General features: G+C 40.9%; 1 protein-coding gene and 1 long non-coding RNA gene across 4 annotated transcripts in view; one reads left to right on the top strand and one right to left on the bottom strand.

The window, feature by feature from the left end:
• The window catches only part of dlgap3 (discs, large (Drosophila) homolog-associated protein 3), a 162,872-nt gene that overhangs the window by 124,679 nt on the left and 18,307 nt on the right, over positions 1 to 19,886 (bottom strand). The window lies entirely within an intron of this gene.
• On the top strand, positions 418 to 15,052 carry LOC102082091 (uncharacterized). The gene is made up of 3 exons (XR_266413.3): positions 418 to 523; positions 792 to 1,015; positions 14,573 to 15,052. It is a non-coding gene; the product is annotated as an uncharacterized LOC102082091 (long non-coding RNA).

Here is a 19,886-nt window from a genome sequence, read left to right as displayed (position 1 = left end):
ATATTTTAGCACACCTATAGAAAAAATGACTAATGCATGGAGTATGGAGTTTAAACAACTCTGTCTTTGTGATCAAATAGGTTAGATTATTCTCTGCTGACTAACTACTTGAAAATCTCTCAACACATTTGGCAAAAATGTTAAAATTTTGTTTAATGTTGTTAATTTAAACAATATTTGTCCAGCAAGTGAGACCGAATACAGGAGTTACACTTAATTTTACTCTTCAAAATATATTGTGGTGTGAAAATCTTCAGCCACCTGTCATTTCACTGTATTTTCCTTCCAAGGAGCCATACTTTGCAGTTGTTGTGATCTGCGTCCTTGAGAATTCAAATGGATAAATGATTAACTTCTAAAGCACCAAAAGCTTGTGTCTCTTTCCTCTGTGTAGTGTTGACCCACAGTGAAGGGTGGAAGACTGTGACAAAGACTCCTGGGATTTATGACTAGCACATGCAGGGGCATAGAGACCTGGAATTTCATAGCTGGTATTAAGTACCGTAGAGCAAAGCACCAGTTTGTAAGTCTCCACTTCTCTGTCTGGAAATATCTGAGCTAACATATGATCCTCTAGCTAATGCTATGTAAGCTAGCTGAATGATGCTAATTTTTCAGCACCACAGTTCACAAGCTGTGAACCCTGATCATTTATCAGCATGTGTTACCCGATTATTCATTTAGAGGCTGCAAGGCGATCTGCACAATCTGCACAAGCTTTATTTGCACACACACACACACACACCTACACACGCACACACACACTTTGTCTTTGTGTTATTTTTGTTTAGGGATACCCAACAACGGTGGTGGCAGAAGAGAATTCTTTAAGCTCCAGCAGTAACAAGATATCTGCAACACGATCATCACAAACAGTACTATAAAATTAAGACTGATTTACTGCGGTTTGGAGAGAGTGCTGAAAAGTCATAACGTGATAATGAAGCGAGCCTACAAAGCACCTTTTGAGAGGAAATGTGACAGAGAGAAGGAAAATCTGTGTAAGGATTTGAAGGTAAAGTGTTTTTGTACACGTATCACTACACACATTATCAACTATATATTGTATAGTGGAATATATTTTCCTTTTACTATAGTCCATATATTTGCAGTAGTTGTAGAACAGCCCAAACGTTATATTGTGTATCTTATGTGCTTTTTGTTGATGTTCTTCCTACCGACACTCTAGGGAATATTTCACAAATATATATGTCAAACTGGCACAAGTCAGAAGATTTGACCATAATATGCTAGGGTAGCATGGTGGAAATATAAACCCTGGACAACCTTTACAAGAATCTTATCCCTGTGACTGACACAGGTTTTCTGAGAAATGTCTTGCCAGTTTTATCATTGTCTGGGAAATGTCAGCTTCCACTATAGTATTGTCATCGCTAAATGGTTTGGGGCTACTCCAAGAATGCTGATGGAGTTTCATTCACTGTGCGCCTCATTCTCGAATCCTATTGAGAAGCTGTATCGGGGTGGAAAGTGTCACAAACCTCAAAATCTTTGTGGCCTTTGTGGCCTGCTGCTTATGATGACACAACAGCAGATGAATGCAGGGGATAGTCACAGCCTACAGGGTGGCTCTTACAATTGTATATCAGAGACATGCAGATATTCACTCTCCAGCCAACAGGTTCAACTGCTCATTAATATTTTTACATTAACAATTTATTGAGGAATGCAGACATGGTCAAGAAGAATTCCTTATGTTTAAACTGATCATCAGAATGAGGAAGAAATGCGATTTAAGTGAGTTTGAACATGGCTTGGTTGCTGGTCTCAGAAGTGTTTCAGAAACTGCTGATCTTCTGGGATTTTCCCACACAGGCCACCTTTAGGGTTACTGCTATACAGACAAACAGAAAATATCCAGTGAGCAGCTGTGCATTGTTATTGTCAGAGATTAGAGTACAATAGCCAGCTGATAGGAAGGGAACAGTAACTCAAATAACCACTTCTTCACATAAAATTATACAGAAGAGCATGCCTGAATGCACTATATGTTAAAACCTTAAAGCAGATGGGCAGCAGAAGACTGCACCAGGTTCCACTTCTGTCATCTAAGAACAGGAAACGCTGGCTACAGTTCACAGAGGCTCACCAATCTGCACACCAGGCAACGTTCATCCAGTCTTCTGTTGTCCAAAGTCTTGATATTTCAATTATGGCCACAGCATGCCCATCTTCTCTTCACAACTGGCAACAAACCACAAAATGGTACCAGAATATTCCTCACACGTGAAAGGCATTAAGCAGGTGTGTAATGAGCCACTCTCACTGAAGAGAAAAGCGAGCTTTACTGGAACATTTTTTGGTGGCCAAATCTTTGAAAGTCATTCAGATTTTCTGGACAGACTCTTTAGTTGTTCAAGATATTTCTGAGCATCTGATTTCTATATCAGTCATCGAATTACTTAATTGCTTGTCAATGAGTTGGTTCATCTGTGCACCACTGCTTTACAATCATGGAAATTTACACTGTGTATGTGAAAAAAAGAAAGAAAGAAAAAAAATAGGTCACCTCTCTAATTTCATTACTTTGAAAAAGCGTTTTAATGTACCTTCCCGTGTTGCTTATGAGAAATGTCAGGTCAAATTGTGTTGTGATTAAAGTTCACGGCAGTGATACAACTTTTCTTTTTTTTTAGCAGAAATACGGGCGAGGTGTGACAGACCTGAACCTTTTCTGAACTTGCCCACTGTGAAAATGCTAAATAATTCATTGCAAAAGGGCAGTTTTGAAAAGTCTTAACCACTTGAGCTAACCTATCCAATATTGCATGGGGGTGGCGGTCGGAGGCGAGCCCACACTGGACAATAAACTTTCATTTTATGCTACATTAAAGCGAATGTATCATTAATAACAAAGAGGCTCAACCGGGTTCTGTTTCACATAAATATTTGGACCTTGCCCGAGTATTTAGAGGAAGATTAAGAGAGGGGTCACTGCAGGTAGTCATGCTCATGTGTATAAAAAAAATATGGTACAAATGTCCCTAAACCACATTGATTACTTAGGATATGAATGAGTGCTGATGAGAAGTAGTAGAACATGCGCATATACTGTATGTTTGCAATGTGGTGTCACCCCGCCAGTAACAATCTGCAAAAATGACAGCTATAAATTTGCTGTCGCTGGTTAAATAAAGACGTCTGGAGATGGTTATGTGTTTCTTTGGAGAGAAAATCCATTTGTAAACTAAGCTGTGGGCTGAGGACAGGACCCAGTACACAGAGACAGACGGAGAAGAGGAGGAAGGGATAACACTTGGCGGTGGAGGTGCAAACAGAGAGGAGGGGTAGGAAATAAGAAATAAAAAAAGAAGAAGATGCGGAGAAAGACAAACACGGAGACTGAAAGGAGACGATCGAGTCATCAGGCAGATGGAGGGTGTAAACACACGAGACAGGGAAAGAGGTTGGAGAAAAAGGTGGCCAAAGATGAAACCGGCACCAAATCGTGCAGGAAGGAACCGGGAAGAAAAGCTTTGCTATGGGCTTCGAGATACTGCATGAAGCAATAAAACAAGCGGGCATGACAAGAGAGCCACGGGGAGCAAAGGGCGGGGGAAAGAGTGAAGGAAATGAAAGACAAAAAAAATTAATAAATAAAGAGAGGGCAGAATGATAAAGATCCTGACTTTAAGAAAGTACAAAGAGAAGAAAGAGCACAAGATGAGAGAAACCAGGAGAAATAAGTATGGAATAGGAGAGAATGTGAAAATGAGAGACGTGAAAGGGCAGCAAGCGCAAGAAATCGATTCTCTTTGGGGGTTGCAGGAACGGGCCAGAGAAATGCAAATGCTACAATATAAACACTCAGTAGGATGCGACCCCAACACAATTTGTCATGGATGGGCAATGACAAATCCTTTCACTGCTTCTCTTTCAAGTATTTCCAATACGAACAAAGTTGCTGTTGAGTCACCGCACGCACAGGCAGCAGATCCTGCTTCTCATCCAGAATATTTCCAGTGCCTTTTATATTGAGACATTTTTACCATTATTGCCTACAAAGCCAGTTTTACGTCAGAAAGTAGATCCATCTAAAAGGTGTGGTTGTGGGTTTTTTTTTTGTTGTTGTTCTGTTTCGTGTCATGTCATTAGTTGTACAAGTGCAGAGACAGATAAGGGTAGACTTGAGTCATCTGACTGCATCTAACAGATGGCAGAACTACTCTGAAAAGACTGCTTTAACAGAGGAGCTAAAACTTACATTAGGGGATAGCACCTCACTCTTTATGCTGATGTAAAGTTCATCTTAAAAGGATGAAATTGTCATTTTACCCCTAAAAAACTGCGCACAATATCCCATCATGACATTCACATTTAGTCCAAGCATAACTCTTGAATTATGTTCAAAACTTAATTATTTTCAAAAACTGAAAGACATTAAAGACAAGAAACCTGCCTGTACAAATATTTCACAAGTCTAAGATAGCTTTTAAGTCTTTACTAGGAGACCACTAGGTGGCTGTCACATGCACCATCTACTGTTGTGATGGCCACAGATAAGGTCAAGGGTATCAACCATCTCTGTAAAGTTGAGTACCTCCAGGCATACAGTGGTTTCTATAAATGTGAAATGTAAACACTTCGAAACCACAATAAAGCTGGCTGAGTGGCTAAACTGGAGCTTAGACAAAGGTGACCAAGAACATGACAGTCATTCAAAAAGAGCTTCAGGTTCTGGTCACCTGGCTGACCATCCCAGCAGCATTTCATCGATCGTCCTGCATTCTAAAGCACGGCAAAGACTCTTGATTAAAAAGCAGAGCATGCATAGGGTTTGCCTAATGGCATTTAAAAGTCGTCAGCAGAAAGAAACAGATGCTCTTGTTAATTAAACAAACCTATAACTCTCTGGGAAGAACTCCAAGCACCACATCTAGGGAACACCAAGCACTGCTCATCACCTGACTAATGCTATCCCTGTGGTGATGTTTGGTGGTGGCAGCATTGTGTTATGGGGGTGCTTCTCAGCAGCAGAGATGGGGACCAGATAAATGCAGCCAAATACCTTGAAGATATCAGCTGACCTTTCACCTATTAAGCATACAGCCTCTACAATGCAGGAGGTGAGTCCTTGAGTGACTCAGCCAAAGGTTGCGCTTAATCCTCATACATCATCTGTGGAGAGACCTGAAGCTGGCGGTTTCCATGCAGTGGAGCTTAAAAGGATGTGCCAGAAAGAATGGGATAAAGTGCCCTAATCTTGGTTTTAAAAAACCTGTAGAGACTTATCCAAAGAAGACTCAAAGCTGTAATAACTGCCAAAGAACTGAAATTATTAAGTACTGAAATAAGCAATAACCACCAATCTGTTAAACTGACAATATTCTGTCATTCAGACATAAACTGCTTTTACATTACTTTTTTTCATATATACTCTAAATTACTAAGCACAAGTGTTCACTTTTAATCGAGATGTATTACCCTACGTGTCACTGGTTGATATGCTGGATATTACAGCACATCAGCCAAGAGATACCGGACTGGAGAAACAAGATAAAATAGCGCTGTTAATACGCTTTGCTCTGAGAGAAAGTGACTACACTGTTTTCAATCTAAAAAGACAAATGCAGGCCTCCAGTTAACAGGATGGTGAACATCAGCGTTAGGGGTTTTCTAGCTGAAACGTAGGAAACAGCTTGTCTCCATGCAAACCAATTTACATCTGGGAATTTGCCAGATCAGGAGAGGCACACCGGTTTTCAAAAACAAATTTAAGTCGATAAATAGGATTTTATGCATAGGAAAAGCTGCATATGCACGGTTTATGAACAACAATGCTCTTATGCAAGGATGATAAATGAGCTTGTGTTCACAAAAGAAAAAAAAAGATACGCATTGTGCCCCGGATATGTTGTGCTCTTTTGTGCTTAATGGGCTTTGACAGGACTGGAGAGGATTGCCAGCAATAATACTTCCAAGTTCTAAAGATTTAATTTCATTGATAATATCACCTTGGTGGCCTGAGCCTAAGCCCGTGCCTGCTGTGAATTAAACCTCAGCCTCCTCTCTCTCCTCGTTCTTCTGTCTTCTCTCCTTGAGGTGTTGCCCACATGTGTTAGTTTACTTTTGCTTTGGAGTCTGGCCTGGGCTATTGGGGGAAAAAATAGCCCATAGCGTTGTGTTCTTTCTCTCCATCAAAGATGCCTGCGCGATCAAACCCATACACATGCCTTGCCATTGCCATCCTCATTATTAAATTCCCACAACTAGCGAAGAAGAATGGACGCCTTCCCCGCATTTAGCCCGCGCAATTACTGACGCACTTGGTCACATAATAGCTGGTTTTCATTCATGCAGCTGGGTTGTTTTCCTTAAATCTGCCTGTTCTTTCTTGCCATTATTTTTATTATTATTTTCAGACTGGCTGCCTCAAAGCCTCTCTAATTGCATTGGGGATCGGCCTTTAAAGGGTTGCTATGGTGACCGGTAGAGCCCTCACCGCCACATGCCTCGCTCGCTTTCCTGACTTTCGCTAAAGCTCGATCGTTCGCCATCTCCTCACTCTCCTCCTCTTTCATGTGCCACTGTACTTCCTACCTCATCTATACTTTTCCACTTCACAATGTCCCCCCCTCCTTAATTATTTCCCACTTTTCCATGTGGCCTGATGAAAGCAGGGGAGGCCTCCCAGAGGATGAGTGATCTGCAGATGTGGGAGGAGAACGCCTTGCCAGTAAACACTTTACATCTATCAGTGCGTGCGCATGCACACACACACACACCTGCATGTGACACCGACACGCACACACAGATGCCACATACACACACACACCCTGCTTTGAAAGTAATTCTGCTGTGTTGGCCAGTGGTGCCACAGCATGGATTGAAAGGCAGCCCAGGCAGTGTTTTCTGTGTGTGTGCATCATCGCAGCTGGCCGGCAGTAAATGCGTTGCCCGCTGACAGCCTTCACAATGAGAGGGCAACGTTGTCAGTCATAGAGAAATTACCTGCCAGAAAACTTTCCCACACTTCAACTTTAATCAGTAAGGTGAGGGTGATTACAGTGTGCTCAGAAACTGAGCAGTAAATAATAGCCAGATAATCAAGTACCCCCTTCTAGTGGTATATCCAACAATGCAGTTTCTTTTTAAGTAGCAGCCGTTGTTGTGGTGTTTTGGTACTTGTCAATCAAACAGTGGCATTGGTACTGTCATGTCTTTTAGTCAAGCGGCAACCCATGGGGCCAAAAAATGAAGCCAACACAGAATTGTCAAACCTGCTGTTCCTCAAATGGCCACTTGAGCTTGTCTCAAAAAGGGAATAAGACCATGTGATTCCCATGTTAAAATGCCCAAACCATAGCAAATGTCTACTATGATAACAAGAGTTTCTTTTTGTTTCTAGCTCATCTGTTTAGATTAAAGCTTAAACCTATCATTTTCTGGACTAACAGGTAGATGTCCACACAGGGAGCACTTCACACATGTATGATACTTTGAAGCTGACGGTTGGTTGCTTTCAGACATACCAGCGCCGGTTGCCTAGGTAACCCTCTAATGTGTTTGCTACCCTGTCGTATGTCTGTTATAAATAATAATTTACATAATTAATAGATCATGAAGCACTTCTGACAATATGAGTAAAGTTTCTTGAAAGCCATTCCATTTTAACTATTTTGCTATTACTGAGCAAGTCCAGAAATATCCATGTGGAACTAAGTGCATGGAGTTTAAACCATATCAGCCACAAAACAGTTACTATTCATTCACAGAGTATAGTTAGTAAACCTGCATTGGTTCAGACCTTGAAACAGCACCTGCTGTGGCACACCTTATGGTACTGTCTGGCCTCAAAAGAAAATGATGGTTCAAAAACTGCAGTTCAGCTACAGTGCTGTAAAAAGGTCTGTTCCCGGATTTCTTGCCCCCTTTTCTTACTATGTTTTGCATGTTTGTCACACTTAAATGTTTCAGATCATCAAGTTTTTTTTATATCAAATGAAGATAATACAAGTAAACAATCCAATGTAATGCAGTTTATGATAATTTCATTTATCCAAACCTAGCCTGGCTCTGTGCGAAAAAGTTATTACCCCTTCTTGTAAACTTCGAATAAGCTTTGATTAATCTGACTCTATTAGAGGCTGAATACAGTTTTGTTCATCACACCTTGACCTGATTACTGCCAGACCTGTCGAATCAAGAAATCACTTAAATTAAACCTGTATGAGAAAGTGAAGTAGGCTTAAAGATCTCAAAAATCAACATACACATCTATCAGTCTGGAAAGGATTACAATGTTATTTGGGACTGCAGCAAACCATGGTGAGTGTCATTATCTACAGATAGAGAAAACTTAGGACAGTGATGAATCTTACCAGAAGTGGCCGACGGAGCAAAATTACTCTAAGAGTGCACTGATGACTCATCCAGGAGGTCACAAAAGAATGGAGAACAACATCTAAAGAACTGCAGGCCTCACTTGCCTCAGTTAAGGTCAGTGTTGATGATTCAACAATAAGGAAGAGACTGGGCAAAAATGGCATCCATGGAAGGGTTTCAAACCACTGCTGACCAAAAAGAAAACAAAGCTCGACTCGCAGTAACGGATGGAACCATGAATTCTGCTCTCTACCAGAAAGTCCAGAAGGACAATGTCTGGCCATCAGTTCATGCCACGCTCAAGCAAACTTTTGATTATGAAGCAGGACAATGATTCAAAACACACCAGCAAGTCCACCTCTGATTGGCTAAAAACAGGCTGTTTGTGCTCAAAAACCCTCCAGCGTGGCCAAATCAAAACAATTCTGCAAAGAAAAGACAGCAAATTCTTCGAGTGTGAAGTAAAAGCCTCATTGCCAGTTACTGCAAATGGTTGATTGTGGTTCTTGCTGCTAAGGGTTGCACAACCAGTCATCAAGCTTACAGGGCAATTACTTTTTCACCAGGGTCAGCTAGGTTTGGATGACTTTTTTTTCCTTTAATAAAACATTATAATTTAAAAAGATAACTTTGCTAATTTGTCCAAATGGTTACAGATTAAGTGGCTGCTATCTGTGCCACCTGCTGTTTAAACCGCAAACAAGCCCAAGTGTGTATGTGTGAATGCAAGTGTGTGTGTACTGTTCACAACATTGATCCGCAGCCATGTTCAGCTGGGTGCTACAAAGCCAGCACCAAGGGAAGTCAGAGCACCACTAGATTTGCCAGTTTATAGCACACAGAGACACATACACTACACACATACACATACCCGCACAGAGTACGCGCACAGATGTACTCCAAAGTTTGCACACATAAACACTGACGTGAGCAATAAAGCGTAAAAAGCCCAACAGCCTCTGCAGCTCTATTGAGCAGTGTAACTTGAGCATGAAGAGGTCATTAGTGCACAGTGTCTGTTTTTCTTTTCCTTCATCTCCTTCAGTCCCCAAGGGCATGTGCTTCCATATAGTATGTGTGTGGCACGCATGCTTCCGCAACTAGTTAAACTAGGTAAAAGCCCCCGCTGATCTAGCCATTTCCTCTTTACATCAGCAGGCAAACAAGCCACAGGGAAAACTACACATTCTACTTACCTCCACCACTCTCCTGCCTCTGTCTCTTCTCTGCCTCTTCAGGCATCTCCACACTCTCATGCTTTTCTTTGTTCTGTCTGCGCCTTCCCAATCAGTCTTCATGCTTTCCTCCTCTCACTCCCTATCTCCATCTATTTCTACTCTTCCACTTTGTGTTTCATTTCTTCACGCACAAGTTCCCCGTTCACTCTCCATCTTCATCCTGTTTCTTCTGCCTTCAATAATTCAAGCAGCCTTTCTCTTGGTGTACAGTGTATGAAGCAGAAGTCCCCCCAGAGCCACAGACAGCAAGCTTTGGAGCATTGCTGATGGAAGTGTGTGCTTATGGGTTTTTATTTTAGAGTATTTAAACATGAAGAAATGGATTGCATGTCATATGCCTGCATTTGCTGTGTGCGATCAGTGTGAATAAATTGACCTACCTTCATTTTGAAAATAACTCAACAGGTCAACTAAATAACTTATTTTCTTTGACTTCCTGTAGTTGGAATAACTCTGTCTTTCATATGCTTACAAATAGTTTTTCAATGAATAGTTATAGCTAGCTATAAAACAACCCCAAACCCATAAAACCTTAAAAATATAAAAGTTCCCAATGTTTAAACCCAAAGGAATGTCTTTTTCTTGAGGTTTTTCAGTATGAAGAGAAATATGGTTATTGTAAAATATTTCGACAAACCAATCTGTTTAATTCTTTCTTTGAATAGGTTGAATAGGCTAAGCTAACATTAGCTTTTTCTCAGTTAGCTACAAAGAGCTTACATTACCTACCAGGCCATAGAGCACTGTTTTATTAAGGAAAGCTGGATATTGGACTTAAATGAGCGATCACTCACTTGACTTTAATTTGTTTACCAATCAGACTGAAGATTTTTCTAGATTTTAGCTTTGCGTTAGCATCGCGCACCACAGTACCTATGCACTTCAGTGTGTCTCGGTTCACTGACTTCACACTGGGATGAAATTAATTCAAATAAAACTTTAAGAAGCAGCTGCAAAGTGTTAGAAATGGGCAATACAGATTAAACATTTTTAAAAGAGGTAACAAAAAGTAACTTAATTGCAGTTGGAGGTGTCTTCTAAACTTTTTCACAGACATTTCACATTGACAGTATATGGGGAGAATACTTTCATTGCCATGCTAGAGTTTACTGCAATAGGTTACGTTAAAAAATGGAGTAGTGCAAATTCTTATAAAGTTGGCATAACCAGCTCAACTTTTTAAGTGGCTCTGTAGTCCCTAAACTATTGGACATAGAAATAAGAAGTGAAACAATGAAATAGCATCAGAGCACTTAGCAGATTAAGCCAATGTGTGTGAATAATGTTGGCAGATTTAATAAATTTAGGCTCCCTGAGTAAGTGGGAGAAGAAAAAAAGAAGTGGATGGGCATGACGCAAAAGGATGAAGCCATCAGAGAAAAGAGGCTATCGGTACTTTCCCCCCGTGCAACCAAAGGGAATTTGGGGTCATGTAAAAAGTAGCTATAGAGTGCGCTTGCAGCCTCAGGAGAATTTTAAATGGGAAACCATTTGACTTGACAAGTACATTAAAATCCAATATATTCACTTTATGAGACTTGTGTGTTTCCCAAGTTCCTCCCTTTACGACACACACACACACATACACACATACACATGCACGCACACAGGCATCACTTTGTAAAGGCAGCTCTTCTGGAGGGAAATCAGTAATATTATTAGGAATTTGTCACTCCGGGCACTTGACTGCGATCCCAGTAACAGTATAAGCGTAATCACTCTTCATGACTGCTTGGCACATGTCGATGTCCATAAATGCGGATTGATTTAAAAGCTGAAAATTGACGCGGCAACAAACACACAGACACAGAAATGTGCATAGGTATTCCTGAACAAACATCCGTCTGTTTGCGAGGCTCACTGAGATGTGTAATGCTTGCTAAAGCAGGCACACAGTCATTAGCACGAAGTGGTCAATGATCATTGTTTACCAATGGTTTAGGTAGCATCCATATGCCTCTAATGAATGGCATTAGGGTGCAGGTCGGAGCCTGCACACTAATAGGAAGGTTAGTCTGACATTTCACCAGTCTCAGTATTACTCCTACAATTACCTCTTGACATTTCTGCATTAGGCTCATATTCAGGCCTGTTTCTCTGGACCCGGTGAGTGTGTGTGTGTCTGTGTCTGTGTGTTGAAAATGGCAGATTAATCCTATTATTTGCCATCACTGCAAACATTTACAGCTGTAATTTCCACCCCCTGTCTTTGATAGTGAGCGGGCTTTAGGCACTCCTGGCGTATCTAAGTGGACTCAGGCCACAACAGCAACAGTCAGGACTTAATGAGTTTCCTTCTTTATCACCTTGCTCTCATTTAAATAGCTGATGGGATTTAATTTTTTCAAAAGGTGCATTTTTCCCCCCCCAGTTGTTGTTGTTGTTGTTGGTGTTGAGTCGAGAGAATGTTAAAACGTCATGCGAGATCACATAACGTCAAGTTTAAATCAAAGGCAGTCTGAGTACCATTGATATTCCCTCACTTTAAGGAAGGAGAGCTCTGAGTGTGTGTTTCTGTGTGAGATTGTGTGTCTATGCTTGTCTGTAGCTGCTTCTTCTACAGTGCCCAACTTCAAAAGCAGCGTCTTCACTTTAATCTTCTCTTCTCCTGCACTGCGGACCCAAAGAAAGACAGAAGAGAGTAGACTGGGCTCTCTGTGCCACTCCCATCCTTCCCAGAGATGCCTCTTCCTCTTTCTCTCTCTCTCTCTCTTCGTACACATGGACTTTCTCTGCCTCACTCTCTCTTGTTCTCTTTCTCTCTCTCTCTCTCTCTCTCTCTCTCTCTCTCTCACCTGTGCGCATATCCTAAAACACACACACACAAAAGTATTCAAATGCATGCTGTGTAAACACGCACTACACATGCTGTTTGGCCTTGTAGTGACTTACAGTAATAGCCTCATCGTTCTTTCTCTCGCTCCCACTCACACAGTCACACTGCATTGCAAAGCGTTGGCGCAGTGAGGTGAATGTATCAGGCATATTAAGTCATACTAGGAGGGCGCTGAGCAGCAGACTGGGGGGAAAGCTGGAACTGGCACCTTGCAATTTCCACCACTGCAGCGTCAAAAATTGAAAAGCCAGTTCCAATTGGAACCCAGTAATTAGAACTGACCTGAATGGCTGCACTGAATATGGAATGAGAGAGATAAAGATACAGAGAGCGAGGGAGAAGGGCAGAGTGGAAACAAGGACAAATGACCTGAACCTCAAAAAGTAACGGATCAGGGGATGGGAATAAATCGACCCTGTGGTATCTAACTTTCGTCATAACAACCAAATGATTATGTCTGACAGTCAAACTCTGCAGAATTCCTGCCACTCTCAAAGAAACAGCACAAAATTGGGAGGAAAACCAGCTGTGCGCTGTAGGGTTCTTCTTCTTCTTTTGAGACTGCCAAAAACCAGAATCAACACGCAAATCAAGTGTGCTAGATTTTAGCAAACATATCTGTTTAGCATGCAAAAAGCACCTAGTAAAATATCTATGGACACCACTACTCTGCAGCAGAGCTCTTAACTTATGTGTATAGTGATTTTGTCAGTTCATTTTACATTTATAAAAGCAGAGTGACATTAGCGCAGCTGTTATATTTAATTTGCATACAATTTTATAAATTCAGCTCCTCCAAAGCTTAGTATAAATATGCAGTGGACATATGCAGAAAGTGGACTCACTGTGGACTACCACACTAGCAACTACACTATACTGCAAAAAGTATTCTCTCGCCTGCACACGTATATGAACTTAAGTGGCATTGCAATCTTAATCCATAGGGTTTATATGATGTTAGCCCACCCTTTGCAGCTATAACAGTTCATTTAGTGTTTTTATGGGAATTTTTGACCATTCTTCCAGAAACACATTTGTGAGGTCAGACACTTATGTTGGACAACAAGGCCCGGCTCACGGTCGCTGCTCTAATTCTAAGGTGTTCTGTCAGGTTGAGGTCAGGACTCTGTGCAGGCCAGTCAGGTTCTTCCACAACAAACTCGTTCATCCATGGCTTTATGGACCTTGCTTTGTGCACTGGTGTGCAGTCATGTTGGAACAGGAAGTGGCCAGCCCCAAATGTCACTCCAGAGGACACTCCACTGCCCTAGAGTCCAGTGGCAGTGTGCTTTACACCAGGTCTTCCAATGCTTTGCATGGTGCTTGGCGATGTAAGACTGGTGTTCTTGAGCTAATCTGAAGGCCTGCGCACTATATCCTTCAGAATCTGCTGACACCTAAGAGCAGACTGTGGATTATGCAGTAATGAGGAAATTTCATAACTAGACTTGTTGCACAGGAGCTATCCTATCACGGTACTACGCTGGAATTTACTGAGCTCCTGAGAGTGACCCCTTCTTTCATAAATGCTTGTAGAATCAGTGCATGTCTAGGTGCTTGACCTTTATACACCTGTGTTCATGGAAGTATTTGGAACATCTGAATACAATGATTTGGATGGGTGTGGGAATACTTTAGGGAATATAGTGTATTTTCTATAGACTGGATCCATGTCAGAAATTTTGAACTGTTGTTTTTAAGGTTATCACCTAAACCCATGATCTTCATGATATGAGAAATAAAATGTGAAAAGAGTTTTGTTATTGCTGCTGTCACTACTGTTCATATAGCATTTCAAAAGCTACTTCTCTACTCCATCACCCTCCTGCGTCTGCCCTCCTCTAGACAGGGAAGGTATTCGAATCACCACTCTGTGCCGCATTAAGCTCAGTATTGTCATATGTGGGGATCAGCGAGGTCGGAGCCTCGATCCCATCATGTACAACGCTGGTGATCTACAGCGTACTAACTCAAATTAAAGTTTAATTTTCTCTTTTTCCTGTCTTCCTTCATCCAGCCCTGTTTCTGCTGACCCTGTCCCCCATCCCTTCAAAGCTCTCATTCACTGGTGGTCCTACACATATCTCTCCTCACAGTCTTTTAAACTCCCATTGGTTTAACATTGACCCTCACCTTGTCCATCTACCTCCAGACCCTCCAAGACTGATGGACTGAAAGACTGACCCTGACACCAGAGGCTGAAAATGAGAAAACGGAAGAGGAGCTGAGGGGCTAGAGAGAAGAGGAGTCACAAAAATGTCAAGAATGAGTGACAAGGGAAATCACATTACTTGGAAGGATAGCTACGTATAGATATGAGCAGAGGGATTTATTTTCAAGGAAACACAGACTTGGACTGGCACAAAAAACTCCTCGCTTGGTATGATTAAGAGAAATGGTGAGATAGATGTTACGATACGATGAAAACCTTAAAGTGTAATTTTAAAGTATCCGAGTTTATTTATAACACTAGAACAACAGATTGCACCTACATTTTAAAAATGAACAGTTTATTAATGTTAAAATACAAAGGCTTAAAATAACCTATGTAACCAATAATTGTCTGAGGTCTTCATTATTAGTAATCCTAATCAATACATTGTGGAGAAAGGAAAATATGTTTTGTTTGTTTGTTTGTTTGTTTGTTTGAATTTAGTTTTTTGCATATTCTGATTGCACAGAATATGGTTGGGGTCATCACCAGTGATGACTTAGACTTCAGAGAGTTAAGTATTTTCTATTTGAAAACTAACATCACAAATATCTCATTAGTGTAAGACTATAGAAAAGTCTTGAGTAGCCCCTCATTTCTTTGTATTTTGATTCGAAGGAGCCAGACCTTCGTATAACTTTCTTATAAACTGATCATGAGCAATATTTCTGTGTGTTTTTCTGTTTGTTAAGTCCCGTAACAATAGAAAGTACAGAAAAGGTGCGTAACTCAAGGGATGATCCAGTGTTGTGTCCATACATAATAAAGAAAATTCCCCCAAAAGTCATTTTCAATCGTACCTTTGTTGTTTTCGTCGAATCTATGTAAAATGGCAAAGATAATGTAGTTATCTCACGTCCAACTAGGTGATCCCCAAATTCCCTACTGGCCCCAAACATGGCGTTTTTCATTTTTAAAAAATGAGTAAAAAGAATAAGATGCAGGCCTGATAAAAAAAAACATAAAAACAAAAACATCTCCAACAGATAAACAGTATCGAAAAGTCATGTCCTAAAGAAATAGGAGGGGAAAAAAACTGACATAGGACCTGAGAGGTGCTTCTGTTTGCTAAAGCCTCATCAGATATGGTTTCAGTGGAAGAGTGGCTGTCAGGAAACCATCCTTAAAGAAAGGAAACAGGGAGAAAAGCCTGAGGTACGCCAAATTGCACAAGAACTGAAAATCAGTGGAAACAGATCTGACAAAATGATGACTCCAGATTTTTTATTCAGATCATCATCAAAATGTATGAGGGAGGTCAGAAGAGAGTTACGATAGTAAGTGTCTACAGCCATTTGTAAAACATGGTGGAGGCTCTGTCATGGCTTGGAATGCATTTCGGTCAGTGATCTTTTCAAAATTGATGGAATTATGAAAGCAGAAAAGTAGCATAAGATTTTAATCCACTATGCAATACTGTTTGAAAGGTATCTGATCAGCAAAAGCTTAATTTTTCAGCATGACAATGATCCCAAACACACTGTCAATGCAGTACCAGCATACCTGGATAAAACACAAACAATGGGATTCCATCAGTTTTGCACTGGCCTCCCCAGTTTCTTGACCTCCACAACAGTCCCAGTTTGTCATGTAGGCCCTAGGGAAAATGCCCACCCCTGTTTTAGATGATTTTACACCTTGATTAGATTTCAGATTGAGTTATGTGTCCAATCAATCTGATTTTGCATGGCAGTGTTTTTGGCCAACCCATGAGGTCAAAAGAACTGCCTGCAGAGTTTGGAGATAAGGCACAGATCTGGAGGAGGCTAAAAAAAATCTCCTGCATTAAATGTTCCCAACAGCACAGTTCTAGCTTTGTAAAAGATTGGAACAAGCAGGACTCTTCCTGGAGCTAGCCACTTAGCTAAACTTAGCAATCATTTCAACACTAAGGAAAGAAGTCATGGTTAAAGTGTAACCTAAAGCCTGGTTAAAGGTTTGCCTTACAAAGGGACAATCCACCGTAGCATTAGAGATGCAAAAAGATGCAAACAAACAAAAAGTTATACTGACTAATAGTCTAAGTATTATTTTAAACACTGGTAAAGATATCAGTTGAGAATTTTATCTGTGCATCCCTGCCAAGAACACATTCAAAGCAAGACAACATGTGAGTAGCTTAGGGACAACTCTGTCAATCTCCTTGAAAGGCCCCACCAGAGTCATGACTTGAATCCAATTGAGTATCCCTGGAGAGGCCAGAATGGCTGTCCACGGATGGTCCCCATCCAATCTGACAGCGCTTTCGAGGATTTGGAGAGATGGCAGAAAATCCCCAAATCTGAAAGCGTAAAGGCTGCAATCAATCTGATATAATTTTTTTCCTTTTTATTAACCTTACAAAAAAAGGTCATTTGTGTTTCAGATTCCTTATTAAAGGTAACTGAGTGTATGAGGGGAATAAAACCAAACAATTTTTAGCTCAAAGGATCTAAACACTTCCTGATATACACCCACACCCACAAACATGAACACCGTTCCACAAAAGCTGTCAAATACCACGGTCACACTTAGATGCCCAGGTTGCAGCACAGTGAATTTAGATGCGCACACACATGCACACACATACAAAGCAAACCTCAGTCCAATCATTCTATTAATTCCTCGGTTGCTTTCGCTCAAAACTAAATCCAACACAGAGCACGATAAACACCATTTAACCTCTGACAATTCAAAGACTGGTCTTTTAATTGCTTTTTGAAACTGAACTTAATGATTAAAGGTTTTCATTGATGTTTCCTGTGCATAAATCATATCTGTCTACAGATATGAAATAATGAAGTGTTCTCAGCGTGTCACCCAAAGCACAATCAGTGTTCCAGCAACCAGATACTCTGAAAATTGGATCAAAAGAATCTCTTATCAGCACAGGCTGGACTTTCTTGCATAATCCACTTATTCAAACACTAGTGATTGATTACATCATCCATAAAATGTCAAGCTACAAGGTACGTCTTGTTCTGCTCTTCAGCATTGCTGACTTCACTTTGGACTGGCCAGTAAATTTTCCATACCAAATTCACTCATCCATGTCTTAATGGTCCTTGCTTTGTGCACTGGGGTGCAGTCATGTTGGAACAGCAAGCGGACATCCCCAAACTGTTTCCACAAAGTTGGGAGCATGAAATTGTCCAAAATGTCTTAGTATGCTGAAGCATTAAGTGTTTCTTTCACTGGAACTAAGCCCAACTCCTGAAAAACAACCCCACACCATAATCTCCAAACTTTACATTTGGCACGATACTGTTCGTGCACCCGCCAAACCCAAACTCCTTCATCGGATTGCGAGACAGAAAACGGTAAGAGCCTAAGAGAACACGTATCCATGAAGGTGATCCTGGGTGATTGACTTTATACACCTGTGGGCATGGCAGTGATTGGAACACCTGATTCAATGAATTTCTGATGAATGTCTGAAGACTTTTGGCAAGGGCGTGACTCCTCAGGTTATGAAAAGACTTCCAGTCGACTTCCATTCTATAAGATAAGGGCCATTCAGCTCCTGTGTCTGTGACCTCAGTGAACACTTTCTTCATAAGTCTTAAGGTTCAATCACTATCCTGAAATCTTACTGAATACAACTTAAAGGTCATTTCATAAATTTCTATCAGAGTCAGACTGTCCACCTCTTGTCCAGCTCTATCTTATCACGTCCGGTTTAATAACATCATTGAGCTTGAGTTTTCCAAACAGAATTTACGTAACAGACCAGTAAGTAAAATCACAATGGCTACATTTATCTTTTATATAATGCCTACAGCAAACTTTCAATAAAAGAGTGAGGCTTTTGTCAGCTACTGCTTTCACTGCATTAATATATTTGCATTTCTCTTAGACCAATCAATACGTACATAAAACCACCACGGCCAAGTGAAGTCTATATATGCAAAACACTGAAGGTCGAATGAAGATTCCTACATTGAACACTGAAAGACAGTAAAAAGAGTAAATCAGTGAGGTAGATAAGCAGCCACTGGATGAGCTTGAGGCAAGCAGCTTGACAGGAAGAGGAGACGATGCGTATTCATGCTGTTAAAAGTATTGGGTTAATTTACTGCACATTCATATAAACAAACATACTCTGAATGTTTTGCTCTCCTGTAGCTCAACATAGACACTAAAATGTGCAGACATACACTCACAGGGATGGGGAAATGTATTCCATTAGTGGGTACAGTAGGTACCAGAACTCTGGCTGGTGTTCAGTCTCCATAATGGGCTCAGTCCCACAACCCTACGGTGATCCAGCCATTCCAACTGCCTGTCATACTGGCAAGAGTGTGTGTGCGTGTATGTGTGTGTGTATGAGCTTGCTAGTGTGCCCCCCCTCCCACCCACGGAGCTAGTCTCTTATCTATTTATGCGCCTGCTGGTTTCCCTGCATTTACCACCCATGTTTGCACAGCAAGGAGTCACATCTATAGTCTCGAAACTTGGGGCACTCCACTTTTGTTCTATATTGAATAACCACAACGTGGATGTTTAATGCTGGTAAAAGTGATGCTATTGCCACTGCTGATGCTTAAATCATCCAGTAATAAAATAATTTCTGTGTTAAATTCTAATCCCTTCTCACTGAATTTATAAGCAGTGTGTTGCCTCATTAGCTGTGCCCTTCACATTCAAGACAGAGGTCAGGGATCCTCCAGCATCATGTCGGGTCAGTGGACCTTTTGATCCCTTTTATGCAGACAGGTCAGGGCTGTGTGACTGCCTTCTTGCTTTCCTGTTGGCTCTGGCTTCTCTCTCTGTCCCTCAGCTAGAAGAGATCTATGTAACCCCAACTGGCCCCTAGTGGAAATCACAAGTGCGGTTAGGGTAATGACATCATGTTAAAGTTTTTACTTTTGGGAAGTTATAAGTAAAAAACCTGCAATTTTGTCTGGGTATGTGAAAAACAGTCTCCACTCAGCTGTCAAATTATCCTTTAAATTCTAATTGAAACTTAAATAGATTCTCTCAGTTGGAAACTAAATCAAATAATGGTGGGTAAATGGATTAAGTGCAATTAATTGACTGTTGTGATGTAGTGTAAACTAAGGCCATGTTTCCCCATGGCTTAGAATAAAGTGTGAGACTGTGTTTGGTAACATTTGGCGCTATTGCCCAAGTAAAATGTCAAAGTTACCCTGTTGTTTGGGTGATAATACTGATCCTAAAATGTATGTTACATTTTTTTTAGGGAACTGCATTGCCAAGTATTGGCTTTGCCGACTTATATCAGTACTGTGCAAAAGTTTTGAGCCACCCCTCA

Source organism: Oreochromis niloticus, linkage group LG22, assembly GCF_001858045.2.
Source record: "Oreochromis niloticus isolate F11D_XX linkage group LG22, O_niloticus_UMD_NMBU, whole genome shotgun sequence".
In the NCBI taxonomy this organism is placed as follows: Eukaryota; Metazoa; Chordata; class Actinopteri; order Cichliformes; family Cichlidae; genus Oreochromis; species Oreochromis niloticus.
This window is presented reverse-complemented; position numbering and strand designations above follow the sequence as displayed.